The sequence below is a fragment of the Drosophila novamexicana genome, unplaced genomic scaffold (genome assembly GCF_003285875.2).
Source record: "Drosophila novamexicana strain 15010-1031.04,08,12 unplaced genomic scaffold, DnovRS2.1 tig00004555-arrow-pilon, whole genome shotgun sequence".
NCBI lineage: Eukaryota > Metazoa > Arthropoda > Insecta > Diptera > Drosophilidae > Drosophila > Drosophila novamexicana.
This window is the reverse complement of record NW_020825052.1, coordinates 1,998,310-2,017,836: the sequence shown is the minus strand read 5'-3', so window position 1 is coordinate 2,017,836 and position 19,527 is coordinate 1,998,310. Positions and strand designations below refer to the sequence as shown.

Here is a 19,527-nt window from a genome sequence, read left to right as displayed (position 1 = left end):
TGCCCGAAATCGGGGCTAGATCCGCAGGTTGGCAACAAACGGCCACGGGGCAGCCGCTGCATAAAACGAACTGCGAAAACGGGAAATTCCGTAAAAAATGGCCGTTAAGAATTTTATATTACGCGATTGCCCGACAGACAAGGGGCCACAACAAAGGCGGCAACTACTCAAGCTGTAAACATCATCAAAATCATTATCAAGCTCGTCATAATCATCATCTTCGTCATCATCATCTTCATCATCGGCATCGGCATCGTGCTTATCCTCCACATTATCATTACTAACAAGGCAGCACAAAGCAGCTTGGGTGTGTCATCCCGTCGATTCTCGTCAGCTCCTTGACGCGTCCTTCGGGCGACGTCTGCTGCGGCACTTGGTATTTTTAATTTTGATGCATTTGTCACCATTTTTTCAGAACAATTTATCTCTCATCTGGGCTGGGTTATAATGAAGCCAGGCGTTTGGTAGTCCAAACACCACTCACATTAATGGCAGCTTACCGTGCTGTTTTTTCATCATTAATTTTTAGGTGAAACATTTATTGAATAGATGGCATCTAGTGCTTCTTCTTCATCAGTTATAAGTACAACATATGTTGCCTACTTTTTGGCGCACGTGAAAGGTTTTATGGGTTTTTATTCTTTTCCGGCCTGTCACAAGATGGAACGGCTGTCAGGATGACCCTCCCTAACATCAGATTTAATGGAAGAGGGCCAACAGTTCCACTTGCTATTATCACTTTTATTTTCTATTGTCTGGTTGGGTTAAGCCCATTGTAATTTAGTTAGGATTCGTATGCAACGATTCGAAAGCTCAAATTCTGTTAAATTAATTTCACACGTGCATTAGCACAAGAAAATTAATTTCCTTTGCCAAAGGCATTTGTGTTTTAATTACAAACTGAAATTCTATTGAATTCATTTAAATGAATCAACTATGAGACGTAAAAATAGTCTGCACATTGTTGTTGTTGTTGTTTTTCTGAGAATTCAAGTCGAGCACTTTCTATTTAATTTTATTCAACTTTATACCATTTGTTGTAGAACAATGCTTGCCTGTAGGACTCGTACGAGTTTCGTTGCTTACAGCTGAAAAATGTATATAACAAAAAGTAACTCAGCCACAACCAAGCAGCCCTTAACTAGTTTTTAAGCTGTTTCCCACACACACACAGCTACTCGAGAGAACTATGCCATTAACTTGGCTATAAATTCCACTAATGATGCCAGTAGCTCAGTCCAAAATTGCCAGCTACTGGTCTTGTGTATGATCAATGCTCAGCTGGCTGTTGAGAATGACGATGATGATGATGCTGCTTCTGATGATGATGATGATGATGATGATGGGCAGCACACGCCTCTTAGCATTTTGTACTAATCAACTTGGCTATTTTTATGATAATTAATTACAAAGTTTTTCTTGCGATAGTTTTCCTAGTTGCGAAAGTTTTGCCACGCATCAAAGAAATTACTGAACAGCTGATGGATGGAAAAACAAACAAACGGACGGACGGACAGACTGTCAGGCAAACGGACAGACAGATGGGCAATTGAGAGACTGAAATGCAAACATGTGTTTAGTGTAAATGTCATGATATCCAATCGTCTCGATTGGAAACAAAAAATATTTAATTAAAATACACAACAGCAACCACTTAAAATTATTGCTCATGCCAACAGCGACGACCACTTTGCAAATTGTTGAAATTTCGAGCATTATTCATCGACGAGTATCTATGTGAATATGCATACACATATTTAGTATGTACATATGTGTGGCCGGAATATTTATTTGCTGATTTATGCGCTCAACAACTAATTAGAGAATTTATTTCCATTTAAGCGCACAATGCACTCGCGATGAGGCCAAGTCGTTAAACATCTGAGTGACTCAGTATTTGCATTTAATTTTTATGATATACTTCATAAATTGTGTACAAAATTCGAGAGCATTCAAATAAAACAATCATAATAAATATAATGCGTCCAAAAAAATCAATGAAGTGCAAATACCCTCAGTTTATTTAAGTATATGCCGAAGTCTTAATATGCTGCCAACAATATATGATTGGAAAACTCAATGAAATAGTTATAGATTTATTTCAAGCTGAATTTTCATGGAATTGACTATAAAATTACAAAAACTATATAAATTATAATTTAACATCACTTTGTAGCTCCTAGAGCACCTTGCTGCGCCAAAGTGTGTACATGAATTGTAATACCCTCGCGTGACAGCAACTACTTGTCAGAGTTGATGCGATTTGAGCGAACTGAGCCCGGGGGTTGTCGTATTTTGTGATAAATGTCGTGCCCACTGTTAGGCCCTTGGGCCATGGGGCTAAGCGCATTACTGGGTATATATGGTAGAACGATAAGCGGGAGCACATAAAGATAACACTGAAATCAAACTAAATGGCTAAAATTGGCAAACAACAGCAGACAGCAACAGGAAATCCAGGCGCTGATAACAACAACAGCAACAGCAATAGCAACAAAAAAGGCGAACAGCAAAAAATAGAAAACGCGTATAAAAATCGCAGTTAAACATTATTAACACAATCTGTGTGCGGGCATGCGGGGTGGCCCCTATAGCCATTAATAAGATTGTTTTTGCATGAATTTACGGCCATTGAGTGACCCGAATAGACCGCCGCCCCCCTCCTCCTCCTTCTCACGCCTCTTGCAAACAAACGCAAAAAAAGACCCTGAGCCAAATGTAAATAAGGCAACAATTCAGCCTATGTGAGCGAGTGCTCTATTCTGTTTCCCATCTATCTTATATATATATATATTTCTTTTCTTCCATTCGAAATTTGAAATGTTTGCCATCACCGGAGCACTTAGAGTTCTCGAGTCTGAAGGCGAATTTCATACAAATTACACGGCCATTTTTGGCCAAGGTTCAACGAGGCATGCAGAGACGGCAAACGGGGAACTCGAGACTAAGTCTGGGCAAATATGTAAACGCATCAAACCAAAACTTGCCGCACAATGGACTTTGTGCTTTTTATGCTGTTGTTGTCGTTGTGGTCGTTGAGGATTTGTGTCTGTGCGTGTTCTGTTATGGCTCCAAATCTCTCGAATATAATTTGAATATGTAAAGCAATTACGGCTACTACACGCTTTGTGTAGCCGGGCAATTATAAGCTAACAAATTTGTTTGACTTCTTTTTTAGAATTTCATTTCCATATTTGCTGAATATATTATTATTAAATTTACTTTTAATCAAAGTAAACAACGCTTTCAATTGCTCTGGCAATTGCAAGTCAAGTTGTATAACAATTTAAAATTAATTATGTCACCAAGAAACCAGATATTGCGGCTGAAAATGAATTTCTTTATCATGTGCTTGCCGCATGCCACCAAGTAGTTTAAGTCCTCATATGTGATTAAAAGTATGGCTAAAAGTTTTCTGGTAATTTATCACTTGTAAAGTTTTCAAGTCCATTAAAGTTCGTGTCATAATTTCATTTGTATACCCTGTACACGGCGTGAAAAAGGTGTATCAGGCAGAAGAAAGTAGCTCTAATAAGTTGTTCAAATTTCCATTCCATTTCGATTATTAAAGCTAAAGACTTTTGGTATATAGGCTACCAGAAGATCTTTCAATCTCTCTCTTTGAATACTTTTCGACTAAAGACTCAATTCAGAATACATTTTGCGTATGTCCGTTTGCGAGTGTCAGTTTCGAAGCTGAGAACTGGATATCTATTAGTCAGACACTCTCGACACTTACTTGTTAAGTTCTCAAAGATGATTGAAATCGACTAGAAGACAAGTTTAGATGACATCAAAGCATGCACGGAATGCATTGAGAGAGCTCAGCATTTGAATTTGACTGTCAGCTGGTAGTTTTTGGGTTAAATGCTCCATGACATGGCATAAGCTTTCCAACTGTCTAACTGTCTGCCTGCAGGCGATGCGTTTCGCCGCACGACTAAGCAACAAAAAAAAAAAAAAAAAAACAACTATTGAGAATTATTCGTACATTCATGTGTGCACTGAGAGAGTTGATATGGCCTCGCCAAGCCAGTAATAACCAAAACGCAAGCCATGGCTAAAATGAAATGCCAAGGACACGATGGCAGTGTTGAACTTTGAGTGTCATTTGCTTCACCATCTCACCAAAAGGGGCCACCGTCAAGGGGGTGGGTCTCCGGGGCGCACATGCATAAAAATGAGTAATTTTCCAAATGGCAGACAGCCTGCCTAACAAGGAGAACTGACAGGTCTGCATGTCTGCATATGTATACTTATCAACATCTGTCTGTCTGTCTATGGATTTCTCTGTCACACTGTCAGTCTCCTGGCATTGTCTTCTTTTATTCTGCGAAACAACAATTGAATTTTATAATAGTTGAATGCTTCCTGCGACACTTTGCTCGGTTCGATGCTTGAATAAATGCTTAACAGCCAGGCTTAAAGTTGTTATCAATTAAAAGTTACTAATTAGGCATGATACTTTTCAACTTTATTTCAAACTAAGCTTCGTTCTAAAGTTACTCAGTAGCATATTTCAGAAAGTATTTTAGTTATCCTGCTCAAATTTGGCAGCAAAAAATGTTGGCTTAAGTTTAAATTTCCGTTTAAACTAAACTTTTTATACATAAACCGAAATTGAGTGAAAGGATTTCGAGACCAATTTTAGTTGGAAGTTTGCAACTTACTTTGATTTTGGAAATTGTTGATAATGAAAATAATTTTAATTAGAATCGACAGTTCCCACCGCTTGATCAAAGGTTGGACTTGTATAATAAAAGTTTTTAGCCGACTTTTAGACGAAATTAAAATCAATAAAATAGTTTTGAAGTGAGTTAGTAGATTGTAGAGTCTGTTGTGTGATGCAACCTCAAAAGCATAATGAAACATTTCTTGACTCGCAACATACCTGGGAAAATGGTGGAAGTTCAAGAACAAAGTTCAAGTTTTTCTAATCGACCAATCTTTAATGCTTAACCCGTTCATTCAAGTCTTTTATCTGTTTGGATTTGTGCTTTTTCATTGTTTATATTGTTCACTTGGTTAGGCGTTTAACCTTTTCAGCTGGCACCAGCAATGTGAGCAACAAGGCAAAACCAAACCAAAGCAAGGACCTTCCTGCTCGACCATCCAAGCGATTTTCCCTTGTCTTTTGACGCTATTTGTTTGCCCAACAACCTTTTGCCGTCGCCGTCGCCGTCGATTTCCCCCCTCTGCCTTGGACAACACACGCGCTACATGGGAGATGGGAGATGGGAGATGGGAGATGGCACATGGCGGCGGCGGGTAAAACCAATATTAATACAACTAAAAGTTGCACACGGCCCCGACTTCAATGACTTGTGCCCACGCCAATGAAAATCAATGAATTTTATTGAGAATATTGCCACATGCGTTTACTTTTGTTCCGAGCAACTCGAATCGGGCTTAAAGCTGAATCCAATTTATTTTTTTTCTATTGCACACTGCGAGGCGCACTTCAAGGGCTGCGACTGCAGTTTGGGCCAAAGACGTGCGGTTCAAAGGGCCAGTGACCATTATTAATTGACCATTCGGTGCAGCGACCATGTTGCCTTGCCAGCCATTCTAGCTATATGGCGGTTAAGCAGAAGACAATGGCTTCCATAAATTTTATACAGACACACACACACACACATGCAGAAGCGCTGCAAGGGTTTGTTGTACTCGGATGAACCTTTTTAGCTTATCATTGTTGTTGTGCCTTATCAGAAGGCAGTGCACTGTGAAAATGTCTTCGGCTGCCACACAAGATAGCCAGAGATCCCAGCATAATGTTGGGCCATTTGCGATAGTTGGGCATTCAAGCGTTGAATAGCATCATCAGCTACGTTTAGGGCGTGGTCATTTAAAAGCCACAGCTTGATGGCATATGTGTGTTTCTGGCCCTGAAGTAAGCCACCGAAGCAACTTTAGTTGAGAGAGCTTAAACTAAAAGGTTTCATATGCCATTTTTCAGGCTAACTTGGCTATTGTGTCTGACAGCTATGCTGTAAAACTGTGCATAAGCTCATTATAAATGCTTTAATGAAAATACAGTCAAGCTCAGCTCAGTTACCATTTGCTTAATTGTAAAAACTAAACTGCAGGCTGTTACACACATATATACTACATACACACATAAATGCATCGTCAGCATTATCTCAGCTGCCTTCCGGCTTAGTCTATGCAAATTAATGAGCATCTAACTTCTTTTTGACTTAATGCAGATAAAATGTTATAAATGGCGTTTTAATCAGTGCGCCAAGCCAACAAGCAAAATTAATTAAATGCTCACTTCAAGCGCCGACCAACCTCGGCCGAACCCATCAAATACCACCACCACCCCCACTCCCATACCCGAACCACAAACAGTTTCAGCAGCAGCAGCAAAAGCAGCAGCCACAAACGTAACACACCCACGCAGCAACTGTTCCTGTCTCTCTCTCTCCCTCTCTCTATATCTGTTTCTTTTTCTCTTGCTCTTAGCCCTTTGGCGCACATCAGGTCTCACAAGCTGGCTGCTGTCCTCGCGCCGTTCATCAATTTTTGCATTTTAATGATATTTGAACCACGATGCGACCGCGGACCAGAACCATATCGACATAGCCAACGTGCCTGGTGATTATGATGGGGCCATGCTTGTGGCTAGAATCTCATCTATGTTAATTGATGAAGATATAGCCGAATTTCAAATGCTCTTTTGCACATTTTCTTCACATTTGTATTGAGTTACAACAAGTCAGCCGCATAAGTTGAACCCTCTGTTCTTAAAACCGAAATAATGTGCGTGTGCATACATGTTTTTTCATGCTAAAAAAAAGATCATGCATGTAAACTTGCAATATGAAGAGCCAGTAGTATAAAAGCTGCGGGGTAGGCCATCGCATATTTTAAGCTACTGTTAATGTACGTGCGCACTTGCATTATATTTATAAAAATAGCAGATCATGCATGCAAGCCAAAAGAAGAAGAGCCATTAGTATAAATAAGGCAGCCAACGAGCCCTGGTATTCAATAGATGTTGCGATGCGAAAAGTTTTCGATGATATGCTGGAGTTTGCATTAAATGATAGAAGGATAATCTAAACAAGGGCTACGAAGCGGGCCGGTACGGACGGTTTAATAGTGAATTTGCATTCGATGTTAATAACAGATCATATTAATATTAATAACAGATCATGTTAACTTACATCAGGTGAAGTTCACAATATAAAATGGGCTGCCTATTGCAGCTGGGCTTCAGTCGGAGCTGCGAGGCGTGCTGGTACGGATGATTCAATAGTAAGTTTGCATTGAACGTTAATAACAGATCATATTAATGTAAGTAACAGATTATTTTAGTTTACAGCAGGTGCAGCCAACAGTATATAAAAGGGCTGCCCATTGCAGCTGGGCTTCAGTCGTAGCTGCGAAGCGGGCCGGTAAGGATGATCTGATAGACTGTTCGCATTAAATGTTAATAACAGATTATGTTAGTTTACAGCAGGTGCTGCACACAGTATATAAAGGCCTGCCCATTGCAGCTGGACTTCAGTCGAAGCTGCGGGGCGGGCGGGTGCAGATCATGAGTTAGTGCTAATGCGCGTGTGTTTTAGTATAAAAATATGAATAACAGATCGTGTATTCAAGCTAAAAAGAAGGAGAGCCAGTAGTATTAATAAAGCAGCCAACTATAAGAAGGCACCAGTTGAAGCTTCGATGCGACTCAGTACAGATGGGCTAATGGTAAGTTTGCATTAAATGTTAATAACAGATCATATCAATAACAGATCATGTTGGCTTACAGCGGGTGCAGCCAACAGTATATAAAAGGGCTGCACATTGCAGCTGGGCTTTAGTCGTAGCTGCGAAGCGGGCCGGTAAGGATGATCTGATAGACTGTTCGCAATAAATGTTAATAACAGATTATTTTAGTTTACAGCAGGTGCTGCACACAGTATATAAAGGCCTGCCCATTGCAGCTGGACTTCAGTCGAAGCTGCGGGGCGGGCGGGTGCAGATCATGAGTTAGTGCTAATGCGCGTGTGTGTTAGTATAAAATTATGAATAACAGATCGTGCATGCAAGCTAAAAAGAAGGAGAGCCAGTAGTATAAATAAAGCAGCCAACTATAAGAAGGCACCAGTTGAAGCTGCGATGCGACTCAGTACAGATTGGCTAATGGTAAGTTTGAATTAAATGTTAATAACAGATCATATCAATAACAGATCATGTTGGCTTACAGCAGGTGAAGCCGACAGTATATAAAGGGTTGCCCATTGCAGTTGTGCTTCAGTCGAGGCTACGAAGCGGGCAGGTACGGATGGTCCAAAGGTAAGTTTGCATTGAATGTTAATAACAGATCATATTAATATTAATAACAGATTATGTTAGTTTACAGCAGGTGCAGCCAAGAGTATATAAAGGGCGTCCATTTGTAGCTGGGCTTCAGTCGAAGCTGCGATGCGGGCCGTTGCAGATCTGCAGTTAGTGTTAATGTACGTGTGTGCTAATATAAATTTATGAATAACAGATCGTGTATGCAAGCTAAGATGAAGAAGGGCCAGTAACCCACTCAAACTAGGCTGCAATTGAAGCTGCGAAAAGACCCGGTACGGATGATCTGATGGTGAGTTTGCATAAATGTTAATAAGAAATCATGTATTTAAGCTCACAACATATATAGCCAACAGTATATAAAGGGCTGCGCATTACAGTTAAGATTTTAAAATGATCATGAATAGAAGCCAGCAATATGCATAAAGGTAGCCGCACACAGATGTCTACGATTTTATTACAATATGCTAGCTGCCTTGGAAAGAGTATTTGAGGTGTTATATAAACGCAAATTTGAGCGCAGCTCGGAATCAACCGCGGATTTGTGTCTATTTTGGTTGGGTACAAGCTGTGACGATGTGTGTCGGCCACTGTGCACCCTTCGTTAAATTGAAATATAATTAATTTTTGGTGTGCATTTGAGTCTTTTGCCAGGCAGCTCAATTCCCAGCGCAGTGCATAAATTATTAAACAAAGTGGATATCGAAAAACAGCAAAACACAATACTCCACGGAGACGGACTGCGGATATTTTGCTAAGTAATATATGGATAGTAAATTGAAGGCACATAACCGATTCCAACGCTCATTCCGTATGAGAGCATGCAACCGCTATTCCCGAGGGAAATTTTTGAAATCTAAGCTCGGACCAGCCAGGGGCCATGTTTTGCCAGCCGCCAGCATTTCAACTGGTGGACTGCCAAAGTAACAAACAAGTAGATTACATTGTGGCAGCTGTTGACGGCGTACCAGGCCCGATGGCTGTCCTTGAAAAAGCCAATCGTTTTATTGCCAGCGCAGATTGGCCATAAAAATGTCACCTGTGACTTGCGACTGACTGCAAGAAATCAAATGAATTCAAGCAGTTGCCAAGCTGCTGCCGCCAGCCCCGCTAACCTATTTGGCCCACGACTTGGCCAGGAAAATCGCACGCACACGCACACACTTTGCTATGCATAATTTATGCAAAACTAACAAAGCAATAAAACGCTGCAATAAAAACGATAGCAAAATAAGAAATGAAAAGCGCGATACCTTCTTCTTCTACTCTACAAAGTATGCTACATAAATTTTAGTGATTTGCAATCTCAAAGCAACACAACCGGGCAGCTATAGCTTTTAACGGGCTATTTGTTTTACAGGGTATTAAAGCAAACGAAGCTTGAAATGTTTTTGCACAAATTATCACTGCCAATGCAGTACACGTCTACAGAGAGTAAACACTTCACCCCCGCCGCTATTAACCCTGCCGGGCCACCGCGCTGGCAGCTTGTTTGATCTAAATGCAAATATACATCAGGTAACATCAGAGATGGAAGTACCTTGGACATTTCAAGACATTTCCCCCGCCGCTGACACGCCTTGAAGACACCATCAACGTCAAAGTCAATGTTGTTTTCGTCCTTCGACTTGCTGGCTCCTTTTGTGGATTCCAACGAAATTCGCTGCTATCAGCGACCATTTGCCATTTTCCAGAAACGCGTTGATATGCAAATTGAAATGCGTTTTTTGCTCTGCTCTAACCGCTAAACACAACTTTTTGTGTCTTTTGGCTCTCGTCATGGCCACAAATTTATCAGTTTTCACATTAAATTGGCCCAATGTTATATTAATGATAGTTACAAATTCTATGGCGGTTTTGCTAATAGTTTGAATTGCTCGTCTTTGCACTCTAGATTTCTGATTGATATTCAATTAGTTTGTATTTCCATGAAATTATTTCTTATATAACTTTGCTTAGCCAAAGCACATAAAGCTTTAAAGTAAAATAAAAATAAAATTTAAAGAAAAGCAAAACAGAATTTAATTATCGTCTAAACAAAATTTATTTTGTATTCAATATAAATGAAATTTTGTCTACGCTTTTAATGCCAGAAACTTTAAGCCTTTCCTAGTTCTTTTCGAGCTAGAGACTTTAAATTTGAAAAATATGTTTTAACATATACAAAACGCATTTATTGTTTCCTTTCGATGTATCCATCCCTTTGCATTAAATCGGTTTTTTCATATCCCAAAAGTTGCTATGGCTCTCGTATAGTACAACGGGATACAAGATATTTATCGTCTTGGATTACTTTGTTATTCCAGTTAAAATAAAAAGTAAGCTCAAGCTACATTCAGCTGGCATATTGTGGAAAGCGTATTCAATTGTATGCTTGATAAATGGGAGAATTAACATGCAGCATATCTCGTAGAAGAGCTACGCAAAAATAATATTTCAAATCATATTTGGTTTAATCACAGTTGATTAGTAATTAATTAATTATCAAAAAGCTATTAATGGAACTGATTTGCTTAGTTTATTTTTAAAATTATTTATATATAAATTTGTTACTAAACTGAGCAGCAAATTGAACTGTTTGATAATGCAAATTTTCAATAGTCATTGCATTTAATTTATTATGAACATTTAATGCAAGCAGCCACTAGCTGACCACGTGTTAATTGCTTGACCCTATGGATTGTAAAATTAAGCACAACTGAGTCAGCTGGGAGACGCACACACACACACAGAGGGAGAGTATATGTACTCTAACAAAACGTTGCGCATTTGAGTGTGAAGCTGTAACCCGTATTCATTAAGTTCCAAGCAAAGACAAAGCAATAAGAGCATGCACGTGTGTGTGTGTGTGTGTGTGTCTGGTGTGTGTATGATGAATATTCAAATCTACAATTGATGACATGCCTCTCAGCGTCAGCTGGGACAAATGAAAATCAATAGTTGGGCCAACAATAAAACATATTGATAGTATTTAATTGTCTTGCAAATTTGACAGCGTGTCGTCAGCTGCACAAACATTTGTCTTGACAATACTCGAGCATACCCATTAATTTGCATATTTAATTTATGGACAGTCGCGCGTTTTGTGGCAGGTCATAAAAGGCAGCAAAAAATATATATAGAAGACAAAAAACAACAAGAAAACGTTCTCATTTCTTTCGCATTTCTTTTGTTTGCACGGCCGAAATGCATTTGACTTTTTCTAACAAAGGCGTGTTTCTTTTTTATTTGAAATTTTTGCCATCCTTCTAACTTGTTTGTTGTGTCGCAAAAAGTTGCGACCGTTTTGAGTACAAATAAAACTTTTCTCTTCTCTTTGTTTTTTTTTTTTTTTTGCCTTATGGGTTAGCCTAAAAAGTTGTCTGGAAATTGAATTTGTGCGGATGTAATACACACTCTGGAGGCATTGGGCATCCCGAAATATGTCGAACTTATTAGCAAGTACACTTTTACGTTTAGGAGTTGAGTTCACAGTCGGTTTACCCACCTGCTGACAATGGATTTAATTTGAGGCTCAGGGTTAAGTTGTTGCCTGTTTAACTTGCACTTCAAGCCTAAAGCCTGGCCCAGACAGTTGAACAAAAGCGAAAGCCAAAAGTTCCTGTTCTTTTTTTGATTTTTCGTTTCGTGCCAACCGACGCGTCACCAAAATGTCAACAAAAACGGAACCGCAGACGCAAACGCAACCGTAGACCGTAACGTCGTTGCGGATCCGCACTCGAGCACGCTCCGGCACTTGGTTGGACTTGAATTTGCTATTTGCCGGTTCACGGAAAATCACGCGCGAGTCTTCTCACTGTTGCCTAGGCAAATGTGGCGTATACGCAACGCGTCAAATGTGTCTGTTTGTTGTCGACTTGAATATATTTGAAATGTTTTCTGTTTTCTTTCTAGATATTTGATTTTTGCCGCTTCGCGTCCAGCGCCAACGAGGAAACACAAGCAACTGACGACAGCCTCGGCGGTCTCGGCATACACGAGCTCCGTATTGTCATACGCTGTGTGTGATGACGACGCCGACGACGCCGACGACGACGACAACGTCACGACGTCGCCGCAGCAGCTGCGACGCTCGCGCCGGCGTTCCCGTTAACCAACAGGTTATCTGCTGATAAGCGCTCGAGTCCGAGCAAATCGTTGTATGTTGTCGGCAAATACGATGCAATTCCCTATCACAAGCCCGAACTGCCTGCACGACTTCTCACTCAATTGCAGCTTGAAAACATCGCCGAGTGAAAATCTATGAGCCGAAATATTGAGTGAGTTTTTTCTTTGTTGTTTTTATTATTTTGGTGTGTTGTCAGTGGATTTCTTGTGATTTTTGATGTATTGTATTTGGCTGGGAAATAATGTTAGACAAATGCTAAATACCTTTCGGATAATAAAACTGAAAACAACTAAAATAGAAATTCATATTGACTTTCCGAATATATTGAATCGTCGAAATATCGTTTTGCCTGAACTGAAAAGTGAAACAACTCATTTTTGTAAAACATGTTTTTATAAAATATTATATATAAAATATGATATTCAAAATCAATTGAATGCCAATTGGAAAGCAACCTTTTGCCAGAAATACGCCTGCATAAACATACTTTGAGAATGAAAAAAACTTGTAGAAAACATACCTTTATACACCTAGGCATACCTTTAAAAACATAATATATTAATATTTATATGGACAAAATCTAAGTAGATATTTTTCTCTCGAAGAATTCTCTTGCATTCTATAAGACCCTTATACCATTCTGATATTGTAGAGCATTCGGTGATGCGAAATCAAGTGATTGGCTAATCGCATTCGCAGCACCAAGCATCAGCTCGATTGTATTATATTGTATATTTACGCCTTATCCAATCTACGCTATTAGCCAACTCACATATTCATCGGCTGCTTAACACATGCTGCTTGCCGCGAGGGCCCCTTTTGCTGGGTTGGTTACTTAATTTTTGTTATCTTCCTTGCGCGTTCCACAGGAAATCACAGGACGTCAGGAGTATTGTAGCAGGAAGGCCCAGGACTGCGGCATTGTCAACTGATGCAGCTGCTATTTATTTATTGAGGCCTGTCGACTTACCGCTTCACATTCACCCGCCCCTAACCCCCCAACGCCCCTCAACTTTAACTTCACTTGAGCTCGTTTTCAACTGTTGTGCGTATTCTCTTTGGCTCGTCCCGGTTGGGGTCCTCCGATAAGTGGGCACGTTTCCTCACTTCTGCGGCATTATGCTTCATACTTCTTAAGCACATGACACGACACATTTTATGCGAGGCAAAGTGAAGTGAATAGTGGCTGCTCCCCCACTCCGCCACTCCGCATGAGACACACCATGTGACCATAAACAAATGCCGTTCGCTACCTGGGCTGTAACCAATTTTCTTCCACTCCTCGTGCTGCTACTTAAAGCAGCAAAGAAAAATTCTGTACAATATTCAAGCAGTGGCTGCTCCTGTGAATTCGTATTCACTTTGTAGGCATAACTTGGCTTCAAGTGTGTGTGGGTGTGTGCGTGTGTGTGCGGCATATGAGCAACCAAGCAGCGAACCAGACAGCTTCTGACTCTTCTGTTGACATTGTAAAGTAAATCCGCGTTGCGCATACGTCGCATATGCCTAGCAGGCAGTCGGGCAGGCGGCAGCTGCTTTCGACAAGAACTTGGCCAAAAGTCACTCAAGATTTTGTAACTCTTGCTAAATCTGAAGTCTAATTTACATGTGTTGCTGTTTATTTTCGACTATTTACACATTGTTTCAAGCCGTCTATGTGGGTTCGGCTTGTATTCCTTCTTAAATAAACAACTCAAATGCTGTAAATTTAATAATTTAAGCGAAGTATTAATATTCTTGTAGATATTTGCCTTTTGCTGATATGTGAGAATTGAGCAGTTCGAGTTTTTTATAACCTATAACCATATGATAAAGTCATAACCATATAACCATATGATAAAATCACGAGTTTGGTCATTATCTTAATATAATAAAAGGTTTCCATATCTGAACCAACTTTTCGACTGATCATTCCTATGTCAGCTATAGCTATCCAATGTTGATAAGATTTTGCAAGTATGCAGGGATCATAGTGAAACTTGTGAAGACCGAGTTTGGGTTAGATATCTTGATATCCGACATATGTATTGCCTGCAACAGAAAGACAGACCTGAGAGTCTTGTTCGAATAGAAACAGACGGACGGATGGACATAACTATATCAATTCGGCTGTTAATGTCGATCTAGAGTATATACACTTACTTTATGGGGTCGAAGATGTCTTCTTCTATGCATATACATATTTTATTACAAAATTAAAATACCTCCTGCAAGAGTAAAAAATACATATTTATTTTTAATTTTCTTTGCCCAATTCACCCAATTGTATCTAATGACTGTTCAAATTGTTTTACAAATGTTAAATGGAGTTTTAATTTGGAGCATAAATTCTAAACCAAAGTTCTTTGTTTTATTTCGACAAATATTAAACTATATCTATATAGAAATGTTGCTTTACCATATTGAATTCTTGTGAAACGTTGAGCTCTGCGAAAATCTAATAATAATTACGACTGATTTTAATGCCTAAAATGTTGTACATGCGTTTTCTCTGTGGTTTAGCCGAGAGAGCTGCTGTACATATTTTTGCCACATTATTATTAATTTTTTCTGTTTTCGTCACTGACCTTTGGCGCAGACTTTTTCGACTGATGCTGCTAAAGTACATTTATACATACAGAATATTTTTCTTGATTTATTTTTAGCACTTAATATGAAAAGCTCATTCAAACGTTTAATTTCAGATGTGCCTGTTGACGAGGCGTCCAACAGCTCAGCCCCGCCAGACAAGGGAATCTGTCCAGCGCTCAAATAAATAAGCAGATGCAAGTCTTTTGATTTCTCGACTCGCTGGTAAGTCTTTTTTTACACACATATTTGTCTGCCTGTAGCTGGCACTTTTGACGTTTATATGAAAGATATGGGGCAATGCTACTTAATTGGAATAAATATATATATTTATATATATGTATGCTGGCTGATGTGAGGGGACAGTGAAAAGTATTTATTATATACAATTCTGTTATGCGCACTGAATTTGTTTTTATGTACCTTGCTTTTTGCGACTTTGAGACTTAACCGTTCAACTTGTTTCATAATTTACGAGCGAAAATGTTTTATTTCATGTTTTATGGCAAATAAATTATGCCAAGCATCGACGAATCGACAAAGAGAGGACACCTAAGCCAACGATAAGAAGTTGTCGAAAGATGGCACAATAATTTTCATCTTACCCACAATGGACGACTTCCCCGGCAGCGCACTCCAAATGCCTGACTGGGAGAATACCCTCGTGTCGCCAGCTTCAAGACATGCTTAGGAGAGCCCAGCTACCCCAAAAGTTGACTGAAAGTTAGAGCCAAGGCAACGGCTAACGGATAGCTCTGAATTTATGTGTGCTCATTGATTGCTGCCTGGGCGCGATCCCAAACAAATTTATGTAAATTTTTTTGTTGGCGCTCAATGCGACTTTTATGGAGATAGAATGCAGCTGAGCCCGGGAAGCACAGACCAAGCGAGTGCTGCTGGCCAACAGAGCGCAACGGAAAAGGAGGACAATGCCAAAAAATACAGAAACAAAATAAACGTATATGTAAAGCGGATTTGGGGCCAAAATCTTAAAAGCGACTTGCACGCACTCAATGAGCCCAGAAGTTGTTGGGAGTGGCTCTTAAAATGGTCCAAGTGCTAACCAACGACTTCAAAATTGAAATCTCTGAGCGTGGCTAAAAAGAATGCCAGCCACAACATGTGTCTCTGCGTATGCGTGTGAATTCATATTCTGCATAATATCTGCGTGTGTGTGTGTGTGTGTGTGCATAGCGCATATGTGGGCCAAGGCAGCGACCAGCCCGCCCACTTTCCATATGTGGGTCATTTATATGCAAAGCATGGTCCACGCTTACAATATGTTCAGTCTAATAAGCTGGGCACGTGTAGTCCTCGCTGCCAGGTAGTCTCTGCAGTATTAACGCTAAATTGGATTCACTTCCAGCGTCTGCAGCGTTGCATCAACTATAACAATTGAAAGGGCTATCCAGAAAATATGCCACACGCTCAAACACCCTGTAGACTGCGAGAGTGTCAAAAGGGCCAAGGCTTTGAATAATTGCTGACATCGCTTAAGCCTGACATAGTCTGCCCCTTTTTAAGCCAGGGTATACAAAAATGCAAATCTCATTTGAGCACACAGTTTTCAATACAATTACCTGGCTATTATTGTCATATTTGATTTTGTATGGGCTGCGACAAATGGGTTTATGTGCCATACAATATACTAAAATTGCCTTACCTTGAATTCCATTATTTTAGCAGCTTAAAGTCAAAAAGTTGTGACAGCTCACGTAATTTTCTAAAATCAAATCGAGTTTAGTTTGAATTGCAAACCTCGTCCGTTACGTTGTCAACTTGCGAATTGCTTACACGGTGACCTTTGTGCCTCGACACGTGACCATATGCCGTGTCTATCAAATAAAAAATGAACCTGGCCAAGGCTTTAGTTTATGGAAACACGCAGCAAATACATTAATAATTTTTTTTATTAATTTAACATAAGTAGGAGAACTCTTATCAAGGCTGGAATCATTTAGTAATCAGCTCTGAATTGTGCTGAAATTATATTTAAAAAGTATAAATTCTGGTCTCTCCAATGAAAGGACATGACCTAGATCTAGCTAATTGTGACTTTTGACATGCATCTAGAGTATTATTTGGAATACTTTAGATGATCAGCAGATACCTCCGGCAATATGACTGTTGCTCAACTGTCTAATACCCTTTTCTTGGCCCACTTTCACTGGCAATAGAACTGGCAAATTAAACGTCAGAAAATGTAATATATTTTATTTTAACTATTGCCTCTAAATATCTTGGCTTGACAGGCAAAAAAATCCAATGCATTGAAAATGTATATGAGCATATTTATTACAACACTTGGCTGTTGGATAAAATGATTCTTGTTGAGCGTCAAGTGCAACAACTCGATTTCTTATAAGATATATATATAAAGTGTTTTTGTTGCATGCAGTAGCAACTCTTTAGGAACAGAAACGACAGTTAACTAAGTGCCGCTTCTTTATAATCCCAGAGCAACAATAACTTTCGCCCTCTTAGCCAACCCATTTTGCACTTTTCTTGGCACGGGTTTATGTTTTTTTTTTTCTTTCCCAGAGAGCCCGCAGTTTTGTTCTTTGTATTTTTGCAACAAAGGAAAACATTTGCACTTTGCGTCCACTTTTGGCCAGCAAGTCCCTTTCATATTTATGGCTCTGGCTCGTAAATTCCTTGGCCAACATAAACAATAAAGCGCCTGCTTATCGCGTTCAACCAATGAACCAGCATTCAGCCCATAAATGGTTTGATGGCAACGACTCGTCTTCTGCTGTATATTATCACAGGTATTTATGCCACAACTGGGCTAATGACCGTTGTGGCTGCTACTTACTGCCTGTCGATATTACGTATACGACGCGTGTGTCTATGGCGCCAGCGCTTGCAAGTTGTGCAAGTGTGTGCGAGGGTGTGTGTGTGTTTGGCTAAGCAAGTGTCATATTTGACCAGCAAACACAATGGCCAGAACTGGAATTTTAAGGCCAGTGTAACTCGAAGCTAGCCATTTTGACGCACTCAGGCTTTGAATGCCAACATCGATGGACAGCAGCTCCATGCAAAGGTCTGAGTCGCCAATGTGGCCATTGTCGTCGTCGTCGCAGTTGCTGCTCATATTTCTCGCTCACTCTGTGGCCCCCATTGCTTCCTGCAGCCTCAATATGGCATTGTGTGCCTGCCGTTACGCCATTATTTATACGCTTATTTGTTCATTTTGTCCGCACTCGGGGCGCTACTCGTTTTGCTCGGCAAACTCCTTGCTTAATTAAAAGTTCCAGGCCGCAAGTATTTTGGATGTTGCCAGGGCACAAACGCACACGCACACACTTGTATACTCTACAGCAAAATGAGAATATATATGATGTATATATTTATGTGTGAAATATGTATTTCAAAGCTTCTGACTACACTTTTGTTTTACTCATGATTCTTTTATTTTGATACGCAAAAAGAAACGAGAATAATTTAACTTTTATTCAACAAGTTTTTCTTCTTTAAAATGCAGTGTATGTAAATTGGGAATATATGCTAGAAAGAAAGTTAATTAATATGCTATTAAAAAAAAAAGATCTCCTTTTAAAGTTAATAGACAAATAAATGAAGCAAGTATAATTTAAAAATCAACATAAAAAGGGAAATTTTAGGAAAAGCTTCACACATTTAATTGTAAATGTGCTTTAATGGAATATTGAATTAAAAACTCGTCTTCCAATTCAAATCCTTTGTCCCTGGCATAACTTAGGTCGGCTTTAAATATATATATTTATGTGTGCTGCATCGTTTTCATTATTTAATCAACTCTGGATTTGCGCCATGGCCAACTGCGAATTGAAGAACTCATCATCTTATGGCTGCTAGCTTCATAAGCACATCGATAAACATCAGCCTGAAGTAGGACACTGAGGGTAAATGAAAACCGAGCTGCATGTGACTGCGGCGCAAGCAACAGGATAATTATTCCGCCATATGTTCGTATGTCCGGCCACAAGCAAAACACAAGCCAAGCGTTGACAGTTCCTGGCTTGAGTGCCTCGCTCCCTCGCACCCTCGCTCCCTCGCTGCCTTGCCTCTGCCTCTCTGCCTGGCTATGTAATTGTAATTTAGACATTGCACACTCACACACACACAGACACACATTTGTTGTGTGTGTTTTTCCTCGTGTGTGTATTGTTATGCTGCGTAATTTTTTTCTCGCTGTCATGTGGCTAAATGTGCAAATTACGTGACGTTTTTATTCATCCAACAGCCGCTGCTTGTTTTATTTCAATTTCTCACCTAATTTTCACAGCGTTTTATCTCGAGTCCGCACACACACACACACACGCACACACACACACACACACACACACACACACACACACACACTCATAACAGCGGCAATTTGTGACACGTGTGTGTTTAACCTAATTAACAAAAGACTCTCTTGTTTTTGGTTACGGCTACAGCCTAATTCATCGTGCTGAGTTTCCCTTTCCGGCCACAATTATATGACACATTTAGTGCTTTATGTTACTTAAAGTAAACAGAAAGCCCAATAAAAATATTAACCAGAATCGTTTAAAAATTGCAAATTA

General features: G+C 39.7%; 1 protein-coding gene and 1 long non-coding RNA gene across 5 annotated transcripts in view; one reads left to right on the top strand and one right to left on the bottom strand.

Annotated features, from left to right (window-relative positions):
* LOC115770080 (prolactin-releasing peptide receptor) overlaps positions 1–12,182 on the bottom strand; it is a 31,930-nt gene extending 19,748 nt beyond the window's left edge. For 2 of the 3 annotated variants that reach the window (XM_030715186.1, XM_030715189.1), the window contains exon 1: positions 9,839–10,309. The gene's annotated coding sequence lies outside the window, so the exon portion shown is untranslated. Of the gene's footprint in view, positions 1–9,838; positions 10,310–11,785 lie in introns of those variants that run through there. The other variant, XM_030715188.1, reaches the window with a different exon arrangement.
* Positions 6,469–12,627, top strand: LOC115770090. Of its 2 annotated transcripts, none has more exons than XR_004018806.1 (8): positions 6,469–7,263; positions 7,314–7,403; positions 7,459–7,707; positions 7,769–7,841; positions 7,897–8,145; positions 8,207–8,295; positions 8,356–8,590; positions 8,648–9,843. It is a non-coding gene; the product is annotated as an uncharacterized LOC115770090 (long non-coding RNA). The 2 variants fall into 2 exon arrangements; XR_004018805.1 differs by lacking the exon at positions 8,648–9,843 and adding an exon at positions 12,193–12,627 and having other exon boundaries at positions 6,470–7,263.
* The last annotated feature ends 6,900 nt before the right edge of the window (positions 12,628–19,527 follow it).